This window comes from Callithrix jacchus, chromosome 9 (assembly GCF_049354715.1).
Source record: "Callithrix jacchus isolate 240 chromosome 9, calJac240_pri, whole genome shotgun sequence".
NCBI classification, from domain to species: domain Eukaryota; kingdom Metazoa; phylum Chordata; class Mammalia; order Primates; family Cebidae; genus Callithrix; species Callithrix jacchus.
The window spans coordinates 72,005,178-72,032,540 of record NC_133510.1 but is presented as its reverse complement, the minus strand read 5'-3'; the positions used below and the strand labels follow the sequence as shown (position 1 = coordinate 72,032,540).

At 38.7% G+C, this 27,363-nt stretch overlaps 1 protein-coding gene across 6 annotated transcripts in view; it reads right to left on the bottom strand.

Moving 5' to 3' along the window:
- Positions 1 to 25,587, bottom strand: part of FRS2 (fibroblast growth factor receptor substrate 2) — a 121,467-nt gene extending 95,880 nt beyond the window's left edge. For 3 of the 6 annotated variants that reach the window (XM_078336842.1, XM_035256992.3, XM_054238592.2), the window contains exon 1: positions 25,103 to 25,587. The gene's annotated coding sequence lies outside the window, so the exon portion shown is untranslated. Of the gene's footprint in view, positions 1 to 22,235; positions 22,377 to 25,102 lie in introns of those variants that run through there. The other 3 variants (XM_035256991.3, XM_002752752.7, XM_035256990.3) reach the window with 1 other exon arrangement.
- Positions 25,588 to 27,363: the final 1,776 nt, after the last annotated feature.

The window sequence follows — 27,363 nt, the reverse complement described above, 5'->3', positions numbered from 1 at the left end:
AATCCTCAATTAGTCATTAAAACTCAAGAAATTTAAAGAAACAATTTATCTCCTTTTCAAGCTAATGTTTAAATGTTGCTATTTAATAAAATTTTTGTTTTTGCTACTAGATAAAGAATTATTAATTTAATAGCAGCTACTACTACTCAGGTCCTCTCTTCCTTCTCAGATTCAAACAATCTGTCTGATTATAAAACCAGAAAACAATCTCTTGAAATGGAAAAAATACATAATGGTAACATTATGAAGAGTAGTATATTTGTTTTTTGTTAAAATCCTTTTATTGGGTCTCTTGTTAATAACATTATGACTTGGCCATCTGACCATACTGCTACAACAGTATGTTTTAGACTTGATGAACTTTTTTTTTTTAATCAAACTATATAGCCCAAAATTTTATTGTCATAATCAATTACAGTCTATTGAGGTCTAGAATATACCTCTGCAAACAAAAGACGTTAGCTGGCCTATCAAATAATCAGTATATTCCTTTGCCAGATTCAAATACTCAGGCTAATGACACACCACCCCCTGCAAAAAGCCAAAAAAAAAAAGAGTCCCCAAAACTTCAGGAAAGGTATAGTTAAGAAAACATGTGGTGTTTACATATCTTGACAATTACAAAGAAAAAACATAAGAATGTCATCAACTAATAATTTTCATTTTTAACTATAATTTTATATTTATTGGTAAACTACTAAAGCTCAAGAGTGACTTAGGTACTTCATACATTCAACTAATGAGTACTGCTAATCATAATTATAATCAGATCAAAGTCAAGGATTCACAACTGTAAACAACAATAACCAAAAAAACCCACCTAAACTCATATTTAAAGACAATGAGTCCAGGATCAGGACCATCTAAGGTAGAACTGGGAGTTCCTTAAGCTACTTTGGAGATTTTAAAATAGTCTAACAGCCATATATACTGTCTGAAATACAGCTTCATACACAACCAAAATAACCAAATTTCTTTTTTCTGACTGGAATTAAAATTCAATGTGGTTTACTTGACAGCAATATAAAAGTCTCACATGCCGTAGGAAAAAGAACTTAATGTGGTAATGCCAGTTATTGCATGATGATTAGAAGCTCTGGTTGGGGTTACAGCCTTCATTATTAAAAATAGAAAATCCAATAAATAATAAATGTATTTTATTTTGTAGAAACTTTTTTAGATGTCAGCATCTGAAAATGAAAATAGAGTAATTTGGGTTTTTCTAAGTACTGACAAAACATTTAAGTTTAATCAGGAAAAAGATTTGTGTGTGTTGGATGAGGATAGAAAGATACTTATGAATTACAAATACATATGTGTGTATATGCATGTCTGTATATGTGTGCCTATATACATATTCCTTTTCCTTAAATCCTAATGGCTCAACTGGTGCCTCATGAAATAAGTAGTGTCATAAAGATGAATGATCAGATTCCAATCTTAAGGAAATCTAATGGGATGAAGAGTAAAGTTTATGTCTGTGCTCTCCACTCCATTTTCCCCCTTTACATTCCTTCATTTTGCAATGACCTCAGTAGTTAATAACAATGCAAGGTCTTAGCCATAATTATCTCACAAAGACATAGCCAATATAAAACAAATGATTATAAGCTTATTTTTTTTTTCCAGATGGGGTTACTCAGGCTGGAGTGCAGTGGCATGTTCTTGGCTCACTGCACCCTTCACCTCCAGGGCTCAAGAAATCCTCACACCTCAGTCTCCTGAGTAGCTGGACCTACAGGCATACACCACCACACTCAGCTACTTTTTTGTATTTTTGTAGAGATGGGGTTTCACCATGTTGCCCAGGCTGGTCTCAAACCCCTGGGCTCAAGCAATCCTCCCACCTCAGCTTCCAAAAGTGCTGGGATTACAGACAGAAGCCACCTCACCCAGCCTTATAAGCTTAATTTTTATCTTGGAATGTACCCTCATGTTTCTTACACAGAGTCAGTGCAAGAAAAGAACCAAGGAGCAAAATGAAGCCAGTACCTAAGATGTGGGATAACACACAGAACACTGCCTCAAACACTACCTGAAGACCACTCAAGATTACTTATTGACTGGGTAAATCATATGACCTAAAAGGCATCAAACACCTGCATAGAAGGCAAGAGTACATGCTATATTTGAACCTATACAGATCTAGGTAAAAATCGTGGGGCTCCCTTATTACCACCTGCCTGACCTTGGGAAGGTTACTTAACTCTCTGAAGCCTCCGTTTTCATATCTGTAAAATGGAAAGAGGAATAATAATTCAGTAGAAACTCTTTTAACAGACCTCTACTGTATCCAACTTACAAATATAAAGCTCTCCAATCCCTCCATTAATCACTCTCTAATGCCCAACACAGGCTCATCACATACACCTAGTAGTCTTCTAAGTAGACCACTTTCTTAACATGTGCCTACCCTTATTAAGCACTTAATGTTCAATAAGAGCCAGCTGTCCGTTCCCAAACCAGTTTATGCCAACTGTACTTGTTATTGTAATTATGTAGTTTAAGATCATATGAATTGATGAATTATAAGGAAAAGGTTGCTCCTGTGAAAATTATGTTGAAAAGTTCAAAAAGATTCAAAGGCTAGTGTTTTTTAAAGTTATTATGGAATTAGGTGTATGTCAAAACAGCTTTAAACAGGAGGAGAAGCATGAAACTGTAGAAAGATTTTATATACCAGCATACCTCAAAGATATTGTGGGTTCTGTTCCAGACCACAGCAATAAAGCAAGTCACACATTTTTTTGGTTTCCTAGGACATACAAAAGTTATGCTTACACTGTACTGTAGTCTATTAAGTGTACAACAGCATTATGTCTAAAAAAATGCACATACATTAATTTAAAAACACTTTATTACAACAAAAAATGCCAATGATCATCTGAGCCTTCAGCAAGTGGTCATCTTTTTGCTAGTATAGAGTTTTGTCTCAAGGTTATAGCTGCTGACTGATCAGAGTGATGGTTGCTAAAGGCTGGGGTGGCTGCAGCAATTTCTTAAGGCAACAATCACTTACTGCATCAAATGACTCTTCCTCTCACAAAAGATTTCTCTGTAGCATGTGGGGCTATTTTACTGCATTTTACCCACAGTAGAACATCTTTCAAAATTGGAGTTATCAATCCTCTCAAACCCTGCCACTGCTTTATCAACTCAATTTATGTAATATTCTAAATCTTGTATCACTTCAACATGTCCACAGAATCTTCATCAGGAGTAGAGTCCATCTCAAGTAACTATTCTTTGCTCATTCCTAAGAAGCAACTCCTTATCTATTCAAGTTTGACCATGAGATTGCAGCAATTCAGTTACATCGTCTGGCTCTAGTTCTAATTCTAGTCCTCTTGCTATTTCCACCATATATGCTGTTACTTCCTCCACTAAAGTCTTCAATTTCTCAAAGAGATCTATGAGAGTTGGAATCAACTTCTTCCAAACTCCTCTTAATATTGATATTTTTACCTTCTCCCATGAATCACAAATGTTCTTAATGACATCTGGTATGATGAATCCTTTCCAGAAGGGTTTCCAATTTACTTTGCCCAGATCCATCAGAAGAATCACTACCTATGGCAGCTATAGTATTAAAAACTAGTATTTCTTAAACAATAAGACTTGAAAGCCAAAATTACTCCTCAATCTATAGGCTGCAGAATAGATGTGTTAGTGGGCATGAAAATAATATTAATCTTGTATATCTCCATCACAGCTCTTGAGTGACCAGGTACACTGTCAATGAGTAGTAACATTTTGAAAGAAATCTTTTTTTCTGGACAGTAGGTCTCAAGAGTGGGCTTAAAATATTTAATAAACCATGTTATAGAGAAAAGATTCAAGATGGTGCTGTAGGAGCAGCTCAGGATTGTAGCTCCCAGTGAAAGCACAGAGGGTGAGCAGACGCCGCATTTCCAGACGGATCTTTATTGTCCACAGACCAGGAGATTCCCAGGCGGAGAAGCCCCAAGGGTTGCCAGCACAGCTGGTTCGGCTGGCAGGGCTGTTTCAGCTGGCGCAGCTGTTTCGCCGGTGCTGCAGCACAGCGGCTCTCCATACAAAATACACTGGTCTGGTTGCCCTGTTAAACTGGCAATCGGAGATCCGGGAAGGCAGATTGGCCCATTCATCTGATTAAACGGGACTGAAACATAGAAACAGGCCAGGAGATTCCCGGGCAGTGACGACGTTTCAGCCAGCGCAGTGGGTCGCCGTATGGGAAATCACACAGATCCCAGCACCCTTTCAGCAGGCAACTGGAACACCTGAGAGAGAGTCAACCGTTCAACTTAAAAAAAAAAAAAGGGCTCTGAGGCAGGGAGCCAGGTGATTAGGCTCGGCAGGTCCCATGCCCACAAAAACAAACCAACAAAACAGCAATTGGAAACGCTCGGGGTTGAGAGTTTCACGGCAAGCACAGCTAAACCTGGGACAGTCCAGCTCTGTAGGGGAGAGGCGTCTGCCATTACCAAGGCACACCACCCCTACGGAGGTAGACTGCCATTGCTGATGCAACCCGCCGTTGCCGAGGCAACCCACCATAACAGAGAGAGTCTGCCAGTACAGAGGCGGACCACCATTGCCGAGGCAGTTCTAACCACACCCATATAAACAGGACTGCAAGGAAATACACACAGCAGCGGGGCGGAGCCCACGGCAGCAGGGTGGACCCCATAGCAGATCAGCAAAGCCTCTGCAAGCAGACAGTGACTAGGCTGCCTCCTTGCTGAGCAGAACAGCCCTGAAAAAAAAAAGAAAAGGCAGCAGCACAACAGATACTCATAAATAAAGCCCTAACTCCCCGGGACAGAGCACCTGGGAAAAAAAAGGGGGGGGTTATGAGTTCTGCTACAGCAGACTTAAACGTACCTGCCTAGCAGCTCTCAATGAACAACGGAGCTCACAGCTCAGCACTTGAGCTCCTATAAAGAACAGACTGTCTCCTCAAGCAGCTCCCTGACCCCCGTATATCCAAAGAGTCACCTCACAAAGGACTGATCAGACTGACATTTGGTGGTCATCATTCTGGGACAAAGATAGCAGAAGAAGAAACTGGTAGCAACCTTTACTGTTCTGCAGCTGCTGCAGGTGATCCCCAGGCAAGCAGGGCCTGGAGTGGACCTCAGTAGTCCTAGAGCAGAGAGGCCAGACTGTTAGAAGGAAAACTAAGAAACAGAAATAACTTCATCATCAACAATCTGGACGTACACTCAGAGACTCAATCTGAAAATCAGCAACTACACAGACGACAGGTGGATAAATCCACAAAGATGGGAAGAAACCAGCGCAAAAAGGAGGAAAACACCCGAAACCAGAACACCTCGCCTCCTACAAGGGATCACAACTCCTCACCAGCAAGGGAACAAAGCTGGACGGAGAATGAGTGTGATGAAATGACAGAATCAGACTTCAGAAGGTGGGTAATGAGAAACTTCTGTGAGCTAAAAGAACATGTTCTAACTCAATGCAAAGAAACTAAGGACCTTGAAAAAAGATTTGATGAAATGATAACAAGAATGGACAACTTAGAGAGGAGTATGAGTGAATTGATGGAGCTGAAAAACATAACTCGAGAACTTCGTGAAGCATGCGCAAGTTTCAACAGCCGAATTGACCAAGCAGAAGAAAGGATATCAGAGGTCAAAGATCAACTCAATGAAATAAAACAACAAGGCAAGATTAGAGAAAAAAGTGCAAAAAGGAATGAACAAAGTCTCCAAGAAATGTGGGACTATGTGAAGAGACCTAATCTACGTTTGATAGGTGTACCTGAATGTGACAAAGAGAATGAATCCAAGCTGGAAAATACTCTTCAGGATATTATCCAGAAAAATTTCCCCAACCTAGCAAGGCAGGCCAACATTCAAGTCCAGGAAATAAAGAGACCACCACAAAGATATTCCTCAAGAAGAGCAACCCCAAAGCACATAATCGTCAGATTCACCAGGGTGGAAATGAAGGAGAAAATGCTAACAGCAGCCACAGAGAAAGGTCGGGTTACCCACAAAGGGAAGCCCATCAGACTCACAGCAGATCTCTCGGCAGAAACCCTACAAGCCAGAAGAGAGTGGGGGCCAATATTCAACATTCTTAAAGAAAAGAACTTTCAACCCAGAATTTTATATCCAGCCAAACTGAGCTTCATAAGTGAAAGAAAAATAAAATCCTTTGCGAACAAGCAAGTACTCAGAGATTTTGTCACCACCAGGCCTGCTTTACGAGAGCTCCTGAAAGAGGCACTACACATAGAAAGGAACAACTAGTACCAGCCACTCCAAAAACATACCAAATGCTAAAGGGCATTAACAAAACAAAGAATCTGCATCAACTAATGGGCAAAACAGCCAGCTAGAATCAAAATGGCAGTATCAAATTCACACATAACAATATTAACCCTAAATGTAAATGGGCTAAATGCACCAATCAAAAGACACAGACTGGCAAAGATTTATAAGGCAAAACCCATCGGTGTGCTGTATCTAGGAAACCCATCTCACATGCAAGGATACACAAAGGCTAAAAATAAAGGGATGGAGGAAGATTTACCAAGCAAATGGAGAGCAAAAAAAGCAGGAGTTGCAATTCTCGTCTCTGATAAAATAAGACTTTAAAGCAACAAAGATCAAAAGAGACAAAGAAGGACATTACATAATGGTAAAAGGATCGATACAACAAGAAGAGCTAATGATCCTAAATATATATGGACCCAATACAGAAGCACCCAGATTTATAAGGCAAGTTCTTAATGACTTACAAAGTGACTTAGACTCCCACACAATAATAGTGGGAGACTTTAACACTCCACTATCAATATTAGACAGATCAACCAGACAGAAAATTAACAAGGATATCCAGGACTTGAACTCAGACCTAGAACAAGCAAACCTGATAGACATTTACAGAACTCTCCACCCCAAATCCACAGAATATACAACTTCAGCAAAGTCTCAGGATACAAAATCAATGTGCAAAAATCACAAGCATTCCCTATACACCAATAACAGACTTAAAGAGAGCCAAATCAAGAACAAACTGCCATTCACAACTGCTACAAAGAGAATAAAATACCTAGGAATACAACTAACAAGGAACATAAAGGACCTCTACAAGGAGAAGTACAAATCACTGTTCAACAAAATAAGAGAGGACACAAACAGTTGGGGAAACATTCCATGTTCATGATTAGGAAGAATCAGTATCGTGAAAATGGCCATACTGCCCAAAGTAATTTATCCCTGTCAAGCTACCAATGACCTTCTTCACAGAACTGCAAAAAACCACCTTAAACTTCATATGCAACCAAAAGAGAGCCCGCATAGCCAAGTCAATTCTAAGTAAAAAGAACAAAGCAGGAGGCATCACACTACCAGACTTCAAACTATACTACAAGGCTACAGTAATCAAAACAGCATGATACTGGTACCAAAATAGAGATATAGACCAATGGAAAAGAACACAGGCATCAGAGGCAACACAACATATCTACAACCATACAGTCTTTGAAAAACCTGACAAAAACAAGCAATGGGGAAAGGATTCCCTGTTTAATAAATGGTGTTGGGAAAACTGGCTAGCCATGTGCAGAAAGCAGAAACTAGACCCCTTCCTGACACCTTACACTAAAATTAACTCCAGATGGATTAAAGACTTAAACATAAGATCCAACACCATAAAAACCCTAGAAGAAAATCTAGGCAAAACCATTCAGGACATAGGAGTAGGCAAGGACTTCATGACCAAAACACCAAAAGTGTTGGCAACAAAAGCCAAAATAGACAAATGAGACCTAATCAAACTCCACAGCTTCTGCACAGCAAAAAAAACAGTCATTAGAGTGAATTGGCAACCAAGAGAATGGGAAAAAATTTTTGCAGTTTACCCATCTGACAAAGGGCTGATATCCAGAATTTACAAAGAACTAAAACAGATTTACAAGAAAAAAACAAACAAGCCCATTCAAAAATGGGTGAAGGATATGAACAAACACTTTACAACAGAAGACATACATGAGGCCAACAAACATGAAATAATGCTTATCATCACTGGTCATTAGAGAAATGCAAATCAAAACTACATTGAGATACCATCTCACACCAGTTAGAATAGCGATCATGAAAAAATCTGGAGACAACAGATGCTGGAGAGGATGTGGAGAAATAGGAACACTTTTACACTGCTGGTGGGAGCGTAAATTAGTTCAACCATTGTGGAAGACAGTGTGGCGAATCCTCAAGGACCTAGAAATAGAAATTCCATTTGACCCAGCAATATCGAAAGGACTATAAATTGTTCTACTATAAGGACACATGCACACGAATGTTCATTGCAGCATTGTTTACAATAGCAAAGACCTGGAACCAACCCAAATGCCCATCGATGATAGACTGGACTGGGAAAATGTGGCACATATACACCATGGAATATTATGCAGCAATCAAAAACGATGAGTTCGTGTCCTTTGTGGGGACATGGATGAACCTGGAGAACATCATTCTCAGCAAACTGACGCAAGAACATAAAATAAAATGCCGTATGTTCACACTCATCAGCGGGTGGTGAACAATGAGAACACATGGACACAGGGAGGGGAGCACTACACACTGGGGTCTATTTGGGGGAATAGGGGAGGGACAGCCGGGGGGGAGTTGGGGAGAGAGAGCATGGGGAGAAATGCCAGATATAGGTGAAGGTGAGGAAGGCAGCAACTCACACTGTCACGTGTGTACATATGCAACTATCTTGCATGTTCTTCACATGTACCCCAAAACCTAAAATGCAATTTAAAAAATAAATAAATAAATAAAAATAAACCATGTTATAAAGAGATGTGCTGTTAGCTAGGCTTTGTTGTTCCATTTATAGAGCACAGAGTAGATTTACCATCAGTTTTAAGGGGCCCCAGGATATCTGGAACAGTAAATGTTAACGTCAAGTCACAAGCTGCATTAGCCCCTAAGTAGAGAGTCAGCCTGTCCTTTGAAGCTTTCAAGCCAAGCATAGATTTTTCTCTAGCTATGAAAGCCCTAGACGGCATCTTGCAATAGAAAGCTGTTTCATCTCCCTTAAAAATTTGTTGTTCAGGGTAGCCACCTTAATCAATTAAATTAGTTCTTCTGGGGAGGCGTGGTGGCTCAGGCCTATGGTTCTGGTGCATAAGAAGGCAAGGCCAGGAATTTGAGACCAGTCTGGGCAACATAGAAAGCCCTCGCCTATATAACAATAAAACATAATTCTAAAAATAAATAAATACGTTCTGGATAACTTGCTGTAGCTTCTACATCAGCATTTGCTGCTTCACCTTGCCCTTTTATGTTACATAGATGCCCTCTTTCCTTAAACCTCATAAACTGACCTCTACTAGCTTCAAACTTTTTTTTCTGAGGCTTCCTCACCTCTCTCAGCCCTCATACAATTGAACAGAACTAGGGCCTTGCTCTGGATTTGGCTTTGGCTTAAGGGAATGTAATGGCTGGTTTGATCTTCAGGCCACTAAAACTTTCTCGATACCAGCAATAAGATTTTCACTTTCTTATTGTCTGGATGTTCACTGGAGTAGCACTTTTCATTTCCTTCAAGAACTTTTCCTTTGCATTTATAACCTACCTGGCACAAGAGGCTTTCTCTTTCAACATGCCTTCCTCAATGATCTTAATCATTCCTAGCTTTCGATTTAAAGTGAGAGATGTGTGCCTCTTCCTTTCACTTGACACTCAGAAGCCATCATAGGACTAAGTGGCCTAATTTCAATATTAGGGGGTCTCAGAATAGGGAGCCCAGAGGAGAGGGAAAGAGATGGGGAAACAACCAGTTGGAGGAGCAGTCAGAACACACATATTTCTTGATCAATTTCGCCATCCTATATGGGCACGGTCTGAGGTGCCCCAAATTAATTGCAATAGTAACATCAAAGATCACCATAATAGATACAGTAATTATAAAAAGTTTGAAATACTGTGAAAATTACCAAAATGTGACCCAGAGACATGAAGTAAATACATGCTGGCTGCAAAAATGGCACTGATACAGAATTCTGAACAGGGTTGCCACCAACCTTCAATCTGTAAAAATGCAATTATCTGCAAAGCACAAAAATATGAGGTACACCTGGATTACACTGAAAGTGCCTTATATTCTCTCCTCTCCATAAAAAAAAGGGAATTATTAGGATACTTAATGGATAATGCTGCATGGCTGTGGATTATGCCAAAAAAAGGCAATCCAGAACTCTAATCAAAGGACCCATCCACAAACAAAAACCTTGACCCTATAGGGAAAAAGTGGCAAAGAAATGTATATTCTAGTTAAAATAAAAAATACATTATTTTTTATGATTCCTTGTAACCAACATTTTCAATTATCTACTCAATATATCACAGAGAATCTCTATATGTAGCTACCTCAAAATTTATAGAATTATTGTGAAGACCATAAAAAGTACTTAAGTACAGAATCTGAATTTTAGTAAGTATTCAATTAAAACCTACTGTTTAGGGCTGGTGCGGTGGCTCATGCATGTAATCCCAGTACACTGGAAGGCTGAGGGGAGGTAGATCACCTGAGGTCAGGAGTTCCAGATGAGCCTGGCCAATATGGTGAAAACCTGTCTCCACTAAAAATACAAAAATCAGCCGGGCATGATGATGGGCACCTGTAATCCCAGCTACTCAGGAGGCTGAGGCAAGAAAATAGCCTGAACTTGGTGCAGTGAGCCCAGATTGCACTACTGCATGCTCCAGCCTGGGTGATAAAAGCTAGACTCCATCTCAAAAAATAAAATAAAATAAAAACCTTCTGTTTTACTTTAAGAGTTTTTTTTTTTTCCTTTGAGATGAGGTCTTACTGTGTCACCCAGGCTAGTCTTGAACTCCTGGGTTCAAGTGATCCTCCCATATCAGTAGCTGGGACCACAGGTGCATTTCACCATGCTTGGCAGGTTTTGTTGTCTTCTGTTGTTATCAGAATAGAGTACTGCTGTCTCCCAAAACATAAAGAAAAGTAAAAGATGTACAATTTTCTTATTATTTTTATATTCCTATATGTTACTTATACAGACTTCAGATATTATTAGCCATATAAATTCCTTAGCAGCCACCAAAAAAGTCAAGGCCAATACTCCTGAGACCTCCAGGAGACTACAGTCTCCCAGGGGTATACTTAACTATAAAAATTACAGTAATGTATTACATATCAGCATGACTAGACACTTGAAACCGACAACATTAAAAAAAAGGAATGAGGTGCTTGCATGGTACCAGTGGAGGGAGCAGCAGCTCTCTGAACAGGGAGCAGACAGGAGGAAAGGGAGAGAATCCATTTGAGCAGAGTAAGTAGGAGATAATGATAAAGACCAAAGAGAAGCAATGTAGAACTAGCAATCATTTTGTAGGTAAACCTGTAAGCTAAAGAGAAGGGTGTGGTAATTCAACTTCTAGCTCAGAACTGTTGAACAATGGCACACATATTAAAAAGCTTTTCCAATTAATTAAAAGCAATATCACATTTTTTAAAGTTCATGTCATTCTGACATTACAATCAACTTTACTCTTCATGAAAAAACTGTTATATCAAGAAATGCACTCTAAAACTACAACAGTGAATTACCTTTTTCACCTACTGAGTTGTGGGAGGGGGAAAGCAGCACTAACACCCAATCTAACAAGAATACAGTGAAACAGTACTAGCAACACTATTCTTTCGAGAAGCAATGTAACCACATTTCACAACTAAAAAACTCTCATATCCTTTGACTCAAAAATCACACCTGGGAATCTATCTTAAGGAAATAACCAGAAGTATGAAGAAATCCATATACTCAAAGGTGTTTTCTGCGACATTTCTCTTAGGCTTAATTTCATTTTTATTTATATTTTGCAACATTTCTTATGATAGCAAAAACTATGATGCATGGTGACACAGAAAATAATATAAAGTTTTTTAAAAGTAGCAAATAAAATTGAGCATATACTATAAATATAAAATGTATATGAAAAAGGCTATTTAAAAATTCCAAAATGATAACGAGTGTATTAGAGTGATAGAATTAAGAATATTTTCTCTATTTTTGTAAACTTTCTGAGATTTCACTTTTTGAATTAAAACAAACTACATTTTTAAAACATGAGTCTCCAAAGATTACGTAATACATGACTTCATGCAACATTCTCAAAATGACAAAACTAGTGGTTGGGGGATGTGGGGCACTGTAAGTATAAAGAGGTGGCACTAAGGAGTTCTTTTATGGTGACGGAACAATTCTGTATCTTGATTGTGGTACTGTTTCCACAAACTACACATGGGATAAAATTACACAGAACTATATATACACATGCACACACAAAGAAGTCCAGGTTTGAAAAATGGCGAAATCTGTAAAGATAAGTAGTCTCGTTAACGGTAATGTGCTGATGTCAATTTTTTTGTGTTCATAAATGACATCTATATAAGATGTTTTCATTGGGAAAACCAAGTGAAGGTATGCAGAACTATTATTTTCCAAATTCCTATGAGTCTACTTCAAAATAAAATGTTAAAAAAATACACGTACTAGCACGTATAATATTAAACTTTTCTTTGAGAGAGTAGGAAATGTGGAGATGTAAAATGAGCCCTGTAACATGCAGCTTTCAAGGCACTAACCTACTATTCACAAACCCCACAGAAGGCAAATGGCAGTCTTTAGACTGAATGTAATTTACTTAAGTCAGGTTTTAATGAAAGGCCTCAATTTAAACGAAAATGTCAGTCAATTTTCAGAACATGCTTAACTGAATAGTTTTGAACCTCAAAACCTATACTTACAATAATTTATTAAGCAAGAGCCCTTGGAACTTTCCTCCTTGCCAGAAAACAGTTTCAACAGATATAAATGATATTTTCTTACATATATTCACTTTAAATGTATAAATGACTACTACAAAGTATATAAAAGCTTATCACCACTGGACTGTGCTCCATGAAAGCAATCACATCTGTCTTAATTAAACATGTTAACACAATGCCTAGCATGGTTCTTGATATAGTAGGTGCCCAACAACTACCTACTCAGTCAGTCAAGGGATGAATTCATATTCTAACCAAGGTTCAATGCCCAAGCCTCCCCAGCTTTAACTGGGAATGGGAGGTAGAGAGTAAGAGGGAAAAAGGACCCAGCTTTTAACAATTTACCAGATCAAAGGATTATATTAACCAATACTACCTGTAATAGTAACGTAAAAGTTTACCTTAGGAAAACCTTAACTCACCTCCTCTAATCACTCAAATCTTAAAGGATTGTTTAATAAAAAGAAATGATCTGGTATCAAGAAATCTGCCTCACTAATCTTTGTCACCTAATGCTTTCGAATTTTCTTTGCTATGTGCAAATCTATCAACTTTTTGATCTGACAAATCTTAGCTAGAGTTTTCTGATTCCACTTCTAAGAAGTACCTAGAATAGTCAAATTTGTAGAAACAGAAACTCAAATAGTGGTTGCCAAGAGCTAGAAAAAAGAGGAAATAAGGAATTACTGTCTAATGGGTACAAATTTTGGCTTGTGATGATGAAAAAGATCTGGAGATCAGTAGTGGTGACAGATGCAAAATGATGTGAAGGCACTTAATGCCACCCACCCATCTGTACACTTAAAAATTGTTCAACGGGCTGGGTGCAATGGCTCATGCCTGTAATCCCAGCACTCTGGGAGGCTGAGGCAGGCAGATCACCTTAGGTTGGGAAACATGGAGAAACCCTGTCTCTATTAAAAACATAAAAAATTAGATGGATATGGTGGCGCATGCCTATAATCCCAGCTATTTGGGAGGCTGAGGCAGAAGAATCGCTTGAACCCAGGAGGCAGAGGTTGCGGTGAGCCGAGATCACATCATTGCCTGAGCAACAAGAGTGAATTGTCTCAAAAAAAAAAAAAAAGTTAAATGGTAAATTCTATGTTATGTGTATTTTACCATAATAAAAAAAATAGGTGTAATAGTTAAAATAAAAAGTTTTTAAATTCAATAAACTGGTTGAACACAGTTGAAGAGAGAAGTAGCTAACTTCAAGACAAGACACTGACTATCCAGAATACAATACAATACACAAAGATAAAGAAATGGACAATATAAAAGACAGGTTAAGAGACACAGAGGTAGTGTAAAAAGATCTAGCATATTTCAAATACAAATTCCAGACAGAAAATATGGATGACAAAATTTGAGGAAATGGCCAAAATTTCTCCAAAATTGTTGAAAGACACTAATCTTCGGATTCCAAAGCCTAGTTAATACCAGGCACGATAAATAAAAAGAAACCAACTTCCAAACATATAAAAATGCAAATATAGATCACCAAGGACAAAGAAAAGGTTCTAAAACTAGCCATAAAGAAACAACAAATTAACTATAAAGGACTGTCAATTACACTGTGGATTTCTCAACAACAATAAAAGCCAGAATGGAATGAAATAAAATCTATAATGAACAAAGAGAAAAATAACTGCTAATCTAGAATATATATTCAGGAAAACCATTTTCAGGAATGAGACTAAGATAAAGGCATTTTCCAACACACCCTTCCCAGGGAAAATTCTAAAAGATATACTTCACACAAAGAAAAATGATTCCAGATCAGAGGTCTCAGATGCAAATGAGAATGATAAGCAAAGACATCTGCAAATTCAGTGTGTAGGCAAATCAAAGTAACAGTGTTTAAAAAAAAGTATCTCACTTGTTGGAGGTCAGGGAGAACTAAAATAAAGGAAAACTACATAGAGTTTAACTTCCAAATTTCAAGACAGAGGGAAATGGAAGTGTAAAAAAAAAAAAGACATTCATATAAAATGTAAAAGCAAAGTAAGGTAATGATTAACATAAAATTCAGACGGCAGTTACTTAAGGAGTATGTCAGAAAACACAAGTAGTGAGAAACATGAAGGGGCATCAAAGGTGCTGGCAGTGTTCTGTTTTTTAAAGTGGTTGGTGGTACATGGTGGTTCATTATATAGTTTTACACACACACACACACACACAATGATGTATGCCTTTGTAAGAATAAAGGTAAATTCTGAAGATCAATACAGAAGAAAAAAATTCAAAATCTATGGATCCTCCCTAAAAATCTAGAATACTTCACAAACACTGGTCTTCAAAATTCAAACAATAAAATGATAAATTATTTCATTCAATAAATACTTACTGAGTGTCTAATTTGCCTAAACATGAGGTGAGAGGTGACATGAAGACGTCTTATCTCTCTTCTCTCTCATCTTCCCAACCTTAAGGAGCTGCACTAATACTGTAGCCACTAGCTGCATGTGGCTATTCACATTTAAATTAATTAAAATTAAATTCAATTAAAAATTCAGTTCTCCTATAACACTAGATCCATTTTAAGTGCTCAGAAGGTATATATGCGCTACCATATTGAACAGCATAGCTACAAAACATTTTCATCATTTCAGAAAGCACTATTAGACAGTACTACCATATTTTATTATAATACTAGAAATACATTGATCATTTTTAAATCTTAAATAGAAAAAAATATTTAACAGATTAAATCTCGCTTAAAAATCATTTTATTTCTATGAAACTATAGCTCCTTAGTATTTAAAACAGCTTGCTATTCATTAAAAATACATGGAAAGTATAAGAAATTGTTCACGATTTCCTATGTTCCAACAAAAACCATCAGACACAGGGTTTAAAAATAAATAAATAAATGGGACACTACTAAATAGTTAAGCACAGTACTACTAAACAGTGATACAAGCCATGACTTAGGGATATAAAAAGCCGCAGGATGAACACTCCACTCTCGCTTAGGAGCATCAATTTTAGTTGAGAGTATTTTAAAATACTACCTATATGCATGTAAAATAACAAAACGCAACATTTATATAAATTTAAAAAAAATAAAACCCTACAGGCATCAAAAACTTCAATTTACAGCAGGCACACTTTGGGCTTCACTCCTAGCCTTCTGAGGGTACTATTCATCCACATTTCTGCCATTGGGAGTATTTTAGGAGAAAAATTTAAGCACAGCTAAATGAATTAAACATTAGTTTTTTATTTACTAACAATGATATACAACATAATTTTATAAAGCCACATCATCTTTAATATCTAAAGCAGGAAACCCACAGTTTTCTTTAAATTAAACAACAGTGGGTCCAAGCTATTTCAACTTAACCTGAACATTTTTCTTTAGGTATTCTAATGGAATTTCAGTATTTCTATAGCATTCCCAACTTTTAAAATTTCCCAACCAAAAACACTCAAAGGAAACAAATGTTAACCCTTAATTAATTTAACAGTCGCCTAGGCTAGGTTTGCCCCTTAGGTTCCCCACCCCCATGCCCCACCCGCCTGCCCACCCAAGTGAAACAGGGAGTCGATAAGCTTCTCATCTAGACAACTGATACAATTTCAATAAGTACTTATGTTAATAATTGGTTTGTGTCCCCAGGAGGGCTTCTGTGGCTCCACTTACACAACCCATTACGCACAGTGCAGCACTATTGTTTCTCTAGAAAGCATTTTGAATACTGATATTTGTACAAGGTTTACTTGCTATATTAATAAAAAGGCTTTTCTTGTTCTATCTTTCCTGCAGAAGAAGTGAAATGGAAAGCCAATTTCTGCTGCTTCACTCTGTCAAAGGTGAGCTATTTATCTTGTTGGCTAATCAACAGAGCAATAATTTAAAGCAGCATCCCCAGGCAGCGCCCACAGTTCACCAGTTTTCTCCTGGGGCTCTGGTTGAGAAACAGTCTTAAACAAGTAATTTGGAGCCACCTGAGCAAACTCAACTGAAAACAGTCTGAACTGCTCCTTGAAATGTCTTTTAAGTATTGACTGTGAATTTTAACAAAATTAAATTCAATGGTGGTGAGAATCACAATACAGCATCTGTAGGGTAACACAAAGGCAGAATGTACCCCAAAGCTTCTTTAATATGCATAAATATGTGGATAAACAGTCTCCTCCAATCTCTCAGATTTCGTGTAAGCCAAGATTTTTGGATTTCACAGAACCATAATCTTTAAAAAGGAGCACGGAGAGAGGGTGACCCGCACAGGGTTGCCACTTTCATTCTGCCAAGGAAATTTAAAAAACAAAAACAAAAACTACCAATTAACCATCACCACTATTTCATAAAAGAACTAATATGTTACCATAAAAATGGTAAAAGATAATTTTAGAAAAAAATGTCAATAGATTTAGCTTTATAGAAAGCTAACTACATTCTCCTTTCACTCAAAGGAAAACTCTGTCATGAATTGACACTACTCCACAGTCCAGCATTTTGGGAGCCACAAGTTTAAGTGGCTAGCTCCCACTTAGAAAAGGAAAGCAATGTTAGGTAATACCCAAACCAAAATTAACCTATTCACAATAATGAGGAAATGTATGCTTGGAGAAGTTTAGGGACTCTCCCAAGTTCGAACCCCAAGGATTCTGACTCTAATTCTAGAGTCAGAGGTCCCAGCCATTACCCTAAGTTTCCTCTATATTAGAATACTCTTCCAATGGTATAACAAAGGTGCTCATCTAGTCACCTTTGTGACCAATGACAACCAAGGAATTTCCAAGACAGCTGGAGGGAGTGAGGGGTGTACTCCCTGGCCATCATTTAGACCAAAGCTAAATGGAACTCCTGACCTTTGCCTCATTAATACCAGGCTTACTGAAACTAAGCCAAACAGCCCAGACAAAGCACACACAAAACCCCCTGCCACCAACAACACTGACGCAGGACTCTTTCGACATTCCCAAGTGCCTGTGATATAGTAGAAAACATATTCCTGAAAAACAAAAGGGATGTATTAATTCTCAAGAAGGAAATAAACACTTCCATGGTAACTTAGTCTAAAAATAATAAACTTGCTCTCAAAAAGTACAACTCTAAGTCTCATTCTGCAAACTATTACAATCTTTTACACATTAATCCTCAAGTCCCCCTATTTAAATACCTAAACAGAAAACCACATGAAATTCTATAAATTTACAGTTCTTAAAGTTTCCAAAATAAAATATGTAACTTTCATGTGTCATTATATAATGGATAAGAGTACCTTATTCTATCCCTCTAATATAATCCAAACATTATAATGCAAAACTACTCATGTTAATCAAAAGTACTTATAGAGCTGGAAGAAAAATATGTAATTAAATACCATTTTCTATAAAAAGCAATATCAACGGCTTTAATGAGACATAAATATTATCTTTGAATATTCGGAGGTTCTTGATGTTGAAACCAAAATCAATGTCATACACATAAATAAGTGAAATACTATATCAAAGATTTGCTTCCAACTCCTCACATATCACTTGCCAAACAAATGTCCAAAAGAAACAACCTAACATAGCTTTTAAGTAACCAAATCTGACACTCTGGATGAAATGAGGCTGAAATAGTTTGTCCTCCCTGAAATAGGGTAATGATAGCATAGTATTCTTGCTAGCAGGGGCAAGGAAACTGTTTTTCTCAATTGAATTTTTAATAATCAGATTCTACTCCATGTGAACCTACAATATGAAGGGGCAATACAGAGACTATCAAATTTTTTACCCACTGCATAAAATAATCCCATAAAATAATCCATTTAGTGTATTTCCTTCTGTTTTTTTAAAAAAATGCCATTTAAAATAGAATTTTTTTTCTTTCCCCTCTACATTCTCCCTTGGCACTTTCATCTTCTTACACAGATTCAACTAGTACACCTATTTGTATTATTCACTAAACCCATGTTTAATATATGCCTAGTCCTGACCTCGCTCCTGAATCACAAATCCACATTTTTCAAAAGCCTTTGGGCATTTCCAGCATTTGGCAAGTATATAAAAAACTTAACATCCCAAACTGATTTCATTATGTATCTCCTTGCCCATATTTCTGATAATAGTACCACCATCAACATTGCCAAGACTTACAAAGTGTTATCTTCACCTTCTATCTCCTCTAAACCTTCTCCAACAATCCCCTCCTCCCCATCCACCTACTACACTGAGGTCCTGCAGAGTCTTTGCTCTAATTCCGTTACCACTGCCCTTGCCCAGTACTTATACTATATCAAAAGTCAGCTTTCCACATCAAATCATTCTGCACACTACTCTATTAGACCTTAGCAATTTCTATTACTTCCCAAATGTCAAACTTCTTTTTTTCCTCAAATGTTGAACTTTTAAAAGCAGCACTTAAATATGCTCCACAATCCTGCCCCAAATTAAAATTCAAACCTCATCTCTAAATCCCAAAAATGAACAGTATATTCTAGGTAATCTGGTCCACTAACTTTTCTCCAAGTACACAATGAACTTTCCCACCTCCACACTCCTGCTCACATCATTCTCTTTATTTGAAAGGCTTTCTTCACCCACCTACTCCCAATTCGTAAATCTTTGTCTTAGAGAAGTCTTATTCTTTGTAACATTAAACTCAGGTTATCACTTTATTGGGAAGCAACATAATGCGGTAGAAACACACAGGCTTTGGCACCAGACAGATCTGGATTCAAACTGGGGCTGTTACCTGCTAGCCATACAGCCCAGGCAAGTAACTTAACATATTTGAGCCTCAGTGTCCTCATTATTAAGGTATATATTGCTGTGAAGCTGAGAAAATGTTGTAAACAGCAAATAGCATTGAGTCTGGTGTTCAATAAGTGCTCAATAAATAGTAGCTTCTGAGCTATCTCCACTAATTTCCATTACCTAAGCTAAAAATGAACCCGTACAACTTACTCCAAACTTTACCTCAAACCACCCATGTAGGTATTTACAAATGTTTCTTTATGTTGTAAATGTTTATACAAATGTATCCCCTTCTGGATTTCAAATTCCTAAAAACAAAAATTTAATTTTTATATCCTAAAATGCCTAGTATAGTGCTTTTCACGAAGCACTCAACTGACCCATTGCCAATGTTAAGTCCCAATTAAAAAACAATTTTTAGTATGCCTAAAGAATACAATTCAACTCTTCATTTCAGAAATTATTACCAAAATATGAATCTCATGTGTTATGGCTGTACCTTTATTTGCTCCTTACATAGTTGCCTAACATAGCTTGATGCATAGCAAATGCTCAGTATTTGTTGAATTGACTTGAATAATATAAAATTACAATGCCTAAGTATCTGATGTTCCCCAATCACCTTTCTCTGCTCTTAAAATTCTTGAAATATTTCCCTTCAAAACACATTAATTGTAATACCTGCAGATCAGTAACTACATCTAACTTAACTCTTTTTTCAGATTCTCTCAATTCCAATATTCCAATCTTATGCTCTAAATAATTAAGCACCTCACATGTTGAAGAATATACAGTTTCTATCTACATTTAAAAGTTGTGCAAATAGGCTAGGCATGGTGGCCCACACCTGTAATCCCAGCACTTTGGAAGGCGAGGTGGAGGGTCACTTGAGCCCAGGAGTTCAAGACCAGTCTGGGCAACAGAGTGACACCTAGGCTCTAAAAAAAATTAAAAAGTTAACCCAGTTGTAGTGGTTGGTCCCTGTAGTCCTAGCTACTCAAGAGTCTGAGACAGAAGGCTTGCTTGAGCCCAGGAGTCGGAGGCTGTAGTGAGCTCTATTGGGATGGTGCCACTGTGCAGCAGCCTGGGCAGCAAAATGAGGTCGTCTCAAAAAGAAGAAAAAAGAAAGGAAAAGGAAAGAAAATGAAAGGAAAAAGAAAAGCTGTGGAGCTAATCTCTCCACAATTTTTTCCAAGGACTTTAAAAATCACCTATCCTTTGCCTGTTCAAAATCAACAACCTTGACATAAATTTTCCTTTGCATAAGAAATCTCACTGAACTTGTCACTTCGGTCTATTTTTCCTGATTCATGATACCACCTCCCCTTTCAGGGGTGGGAGGAAAGAGAATGACATAAGTACCCAAAAAAACTACAGTATAAATCCTAATCTACACACAAGATGAGAGGTGCAGAGTGTCAATGATTTCAAGAAGGTGATTTGTGTATACTTTATTTACGCTGCAAAAACAGTGGCCATCTGCTAATAGCAATAATCTGCAGTAACTGCATTCCCTTATAAAAATAGTTTTTTAAATCAGCATTTATTGTGGAAAACGTGTACTTCCTATGAACCTTTCAGCAGTAGTTTATTACCTAAAATCGGTTCACCAAACCTACATACATCACTTTTTTCTCTAGGAAATCCTCATTTTATCCGAAGTAAACATTTCATGGAATAAGTTTAAACAAACAAAACACTTCTGCCCACCTTTGTGAAACTCTGCATTGCAGCAACAATTTTAACAGTGTAAGGAATCTCTCAAGAAAATCAAGAACAATTTTCAAGAAAATCAAGAACAATTTTTAAGAAAAATGACAATTCTAAATATAAAGGTAAACAAAACTACACGGGAAAGGATATAGTAATTGTCCAACTCTTTGCAATCAATTCGTACAGCCTCTGAATGAACTCATCATACAACTGTGACATCGGATGGCCAAAGGAATTAAGAGTGTACATTAGAGAACAGCAGAACAGCATCTTTATTTAAAATGTCTACAAAAAGGGGTGGATTTGTCTAAACTAATGCTTTTCCTCAAGCAAGCTGTTGTTTGTTTTTTTAAAGTTTACTTCAACAACAGCTTGAGTAAGCTTTCAAGTGAGTAAAGATGATACAGAGCATGCTGGTGCCACAGTGACCTACGTATCCAGAACAGGTTCTGAGCCTAGTCCAGATCGATCCCGGACAACCCTGAAGCAGATCTGGATGAAAAACCCTGCAAAAGATCCCTGGCATTTACAGGCAGCGCCCCACCCTGGAGTGAAAAGACGACACCCCTGGGACCTGGTTTAATTACTGAGCCCGGGACAGACCCAGAGGCGGCGAAGTCGGGAACTGGAGCCCAAGATTGAGTCTGTTGTCCAGCTGCTATCCCAGGCGGGACGCAGAAAACCAAAGTGGGGAGCGGCGAGGTTTGGGAGAGCAACGCATGAGGGGATCGGACGGACAGAGGCCCAGCCCATCCCCACTCTCGAGTCCCAACAGCAACAACAGCTCTGGGAACCCCCTCCCTGGCTCCGCCCCGCCCATCCCAGGGACCCACAGGCCGCTTCTTCCCGCCCAGCTGGCCCGGAGAAGTCCGCAACGGTCGACAACCCACTTCCCCGGACCTCGGCAGCCGAGCCCTCAGCCCGGATCTAGAAGCGGGCAGCGGGGGCAAGAGAACGCCAGTCCTGACGCGGGCCCGCGGCCGTCCCAGTCCGTTTCCCTGGCCACTCACCGTCTCCCAAGGGCTGAGAGGGAGCAGGGCGCAGGTCGGCGGGAGCTGACCCCCGGACTCCGACCCGGGCTGGAGCCCCCACTTGGAGCGGATCGAGCCTCAGCCGCTGTGCCTACAAGGCCTCTCTCCGGCCCGAACCCTGGGAAAGCACTTCCGGGGGAGCGGGGGAGGGAAGGGTTTTGGCACCGGAACTGCTCTTAGGCTGGAGCTGACAGGGCCGCCAGGGCCTCCAGGGCGGGGCGGGGCCTCTCTCGCCGGGCGCCCACAAATCAGCCTCTGGGCTCCTAGCTAACCCTTTCCGACCCGCACCTCCTCGGTTTTCCCTGCCCGCCCGGCTACAGCTGCATCCTTAGCTGTAACTGCTATTCGAGTTTTTTCACTCCAGCCACCTAAGTTTACAAATAGGGAAACCGAGGCTCGGAGAATTGAGGTCCAAGAATCCAGCGCATACAGCCGGCCTCCCTACTCCCTTCAGTGTACTCTACGCTCCAATCTGCCTCTTTTAAAACATAATGATAATAGTTAAGATTTTTTGAATGCTTACGACGTGGTAGGCACTGTATTAAGTCCCTCCGGGTGCCTTAACTTACTTAGTCATCCCCAAACTCCTCAGGGTTGGTGCTATTATCCACATCTCGAAGGGGAGAAAAAACGGTCAAAGATAAAAACGTTGGCTTCGTGATTTTATTTTAATTCATGTGTGTAAATCTCATCTACCCATAACAAGATTTTTAAATTCTTTAAAGACAGGACTCAAACTATATTCCTATGTTCTGTCATCACTGGCAACTTCAATAGAGGCTAGAGCTGGGGGTGGGAGGGTTAGGGTGGGGATATGGAATCTTTTTGCTTGGATCCTTTTATTTACTTTTCTTTTTTCACCCTGGCAAGTTGTAAAATCATCTCTGTATTGTAGGAATCCAAAATGATAATGCATGATAAACACTTCCGAGTGTCTGGCACTAGATAGAAGTCAACGATTCTTATACTTCATCAGCAATAGGCAATCGCAAAGGTTAGTTAAGGAAATAACAAAGAAAAAGTAGAGATTTTTACAACTGGAAAAATAAAGGTGCTTGTGAAGCTCCGTGCCATGATAGTATGAGGACCCACAGAGTTACATACCAGACAGGGAAAAGGGACGGAAAGGGGCGGGCTGGGGGGCACGGAGGGGGGGATTACTCAGCCACAAAATCAGAAAGGCACCAAATATCTGAGGCAGATTTTGTATCTGAGATGCAGGGAAAGAAAAAAAATCCTCTTAGCATGCATACTATCTGCAAAACAAATGTACTAACATCTCTTGAAACTGTGGGGGAAGGTTTTTATTTTTCTACTATGAAAGGCAGGGGAAATGAAAAAAGTTGAAACCTGTTATTACAAATTTAAGATGCAAACAATGCCACTGCTCTTGGCTTTATTTACAGTGCTGTCTTACTTATTTTATGTTTGTGATTCCGGAAGTGTTTTTAAATACTTCCATGATACTCAAATTTAAGCAGCCTTTAGTGCCTCAGAGTGTGAAGAAGTAAAAAACAGCGTGGGTTGGCAAGACTCACTGACATCTCTTTTTCACTCAACGCCTAAAGGGCTAGAGAGAGGAATCCTGCATCACAGACATTATCAGGCTCTGTGTGGGATGCAGAGGTACTGCATTTAATCTGGTTATCTAATTGGTAAATGGAGCAATCTGTATTCGAATTTGCAGCCATATTCTCAGATGCTTTTTGTCACTATCCCAGCGGTTCTCAAATTTGAGAGCACACCGGAACCATGTGGAGGGCTTGTTAAAACAGATTGCTGGGCCTCACCCCTGGAAGCGCCCGGACTAAGCCTCTCAACATAATCTGTGAACTTGTTACAGATGCACATTACTGGGTCCTGCCCCAGACTTTATGAGTCAGAAGCTCTGGGGTGCAACCCAGCAATCTGTTTTAACAGACCCTGCAGGGGATTCTAATACACTGTCAAGTTTAAGAACTGCTGCATAAGATATTAAGAACTAATACCTTGTCGTCTACATAGTCCTCTTTCTTTCTAGTTATTTCCAATAGGAATAACCTTTATTGGAGCAAAAGTTTTTCCTGTTGAATTAAATGACCCATTGAAACATTTTTATTCATGTTTTGCTCTCAGTGAAAGATGACGCTAGAAAAAAATTACTATAATGAAGGATTCATTTTGATTACTTTAAATTTTACTGAAATTTAACCAGATAATACTGGGTTGGGGGCAGAACTGATCTTATTTGAGAATTACTCTCTGCCAAGACTTTACATGTGTTTTCTAAATTAATCTTCACTACATTGCTATGAGGTTTTACGGTCTTAATTTTACAGATGAGGATAACTGAGACTTAGGTGAAATAATTGACTTAAGGCTATATTCTTGTTAAGGAGCAGAATCAGGATTGTGCAAACAAAGATTCCTCTAATTCCAAAACTCATGTCCTTTCCACTTCGTGGCTGGAGCCTGGAGAACCAAATTCCAGTGCAGGCTCCACCACCCCAGCTATACAACATTGAGTAAGCGATTTAATCTCTATTTCAATTCTCCATCTATAAATAATGTTATCATAAATCTGCCCTGCCCACGCTGGAATGTCAGAACAAATGAGGAAATGAAAGTGTACGCACTTTGAACTTTTTAAAGAAAAACAGTAAAAAGGCAAGTTATTACGGCATTGTATGTTTGGGCAATTGTTGCTGTGTGATCCTGGACAGTGAAGTCTTTCCCATTTGTCTCCTGATTCATAAAGAGTGCCAAAGAAAAAGGTGTTTGACTTCATTGACCAGTGTCTCCTGGAGGTAGAAGAAGAAGACAGAGATTGCATGCACCTCTGGTAAAAATTACAAGGAATCTCTTACCAGGCTCATTCAGCTCCGGGTTCTTGCCAAATTACCGGCCCATCCTCATTTTAGAGATGTCTTTTCTCTCAACGCTTTTCTTTTGTCCATTCCAGGCATCCCTCTACCTGCCTGCCTCTACCCACTAAGAAAAACTTAAAATTCCTGTTACTTTATTATGTAGAAGGATTTAACTCTCAATCCTCATCTCAGGCCAGACTCCAGGCCACCTTTATTGACACAATTACCATGTTGTGCAATTCCCGGGGGTACTATTCACAAAGAATACAACATGAATGATGCTCAAGAGATAACAAACACAAATGATGCCCCCTGGAACTGTGCAAGGCTGTGGCTCTGTGTATGCATAGCTCCTACCCCCAAAATCCACTAAGGTGTTTTGTTAAACAAACGAGCCGTCTACTTGGGTGTCCATCCTTTGCCAAGCTTTGAGATACTGGGGTTCTTTGTTTTTGTTGGTTTACTGCAGACCTGATCCTAACCACAAAACTTAAATTCTAACTTCCACATTCTACTGTCACTTTTCACTGTCTTCTGTGACATCGTTGCCTATCTCCCCACTACACTTGTGAGTTTCTGAAGACCTTTTCATATTTTGTCTTTCTCATCTTTTATTCATGCCTCAAAAACATTTGCTTTGAATAACAGCACAGTGTACTAGTATATATGTATTAATATAAATATTTATGGCAAAGATTATGTGTTGTTGGATCCAGGGAGTTTTGTACCAAAAGACAAATTGAGTCAAAATTTTAAAATTGAGAAATGTCATGTAAAAAAAAAATTCCCAACTTCCAGTATCTCTTGAAAATTTAAACACTCTGGCAGACATCTGGCATGCATCCACAAGGCATCAGTGACTTTAGCTCAGATGCAGCCTCTCTCTTCAAATAGTGTAATGAGCTGGCCTTACCCACACGTGGTATCTTTATGGTAGACAGAGTTTGGGACTACTTGTATATGGGATCATAGGGATGTTTTAAAGAAACAAATATAGAATTCTGCCTTACAGATTTTACATGTGCTCATCGCTATTCAATGTATTTTGAGGTAATTTTAAATTGTTTTTCTGGGGTAGCAATTGTGGGGTACCATGTTGTACCATTTCTGTTTTTGAGACAGAGTCTCATTCTGTTGCCCAGGCTGGAGTGTAGTGGCATGATCTCAGCTCACTGCAACCTCAACCTCCCAGGTTCAAGTGATTCTCCTGCCTCAGCCTCCTGAGTAGCTGGGATTACAGGTGATCACCACGATGCCCAGCTAATTTTTATATTTTTAGTAGTGACCAGCTTTCACCATGTTGGACCAGGCTGATCTCGAACTCTTGACTGCAGGTGACCTGCCCACCTTGGCCTCACAAAGTGCTGGGATTAGAGGTGTGAGCCACCATGCCTGGCCACATTGTACCATTTCTAAACAAGCAAGACAAGTGCAGACATCAAATTATAAATATCATTACCACCAACATTTTAATGGAGTTTTAGCTAAGTTTATTTGTCAGCAGCTTTGGAAAGACAAAAGACGAATAATAGCAATTACTTAAATAGATTTGACGACAAAAAAAACCCTATGGGGCATAATTCTTTTTTTTTTTTTTTAATTAAGTTTTCCCTGGATGGAGACACAGGCAAAGCTAGTTCAGGTAGCTAGCAAATGATGGGGTCAGGATTAGAATCCAGGCAGTCTGACCCCAGAGACACACGCATAACCACTAAACTAATATTTATTGATCCTTTTCCATGTGCCATGGCCATGACTGCCTCCCAACTGAAAGAGACAACCAGATTTATAGAAGAATGCATAAATCTCTTCCAGGCCTTTTATAGATCACTATAATAAACCCACATAGATCCTTCCCCTTTCCCACCCCAAGTCATATTGACATATTTGTAATCTTCATCTTGAAATGGACAGTCTGCCAGATGTCTAAAACTTCTTTTAATTTCCATATAATTCTTGCATGAAGTTTGTTTCTATTAAATGTTATCATGATGAATCCTCTGCATGTGGTTTCACAAACAACGGAAGCAATTTGAAGCCATATAATATTGACATTGAAAACCAGTATCTCTAGTCAAATTGTGCTTGCATGGAGAAATGAGAGATGTCAAGGTTGAATTTGAGCAAAAATGTCACATTGACACAAATGCAGAGAAAGCTCAAAATAGAGAACCTAAAAGGGAATGATTATCAACCTTTGGCATATTTTACATTAAATTTTTAATTAAATATCATGAACAAGTATTGGAACTAACACTTTG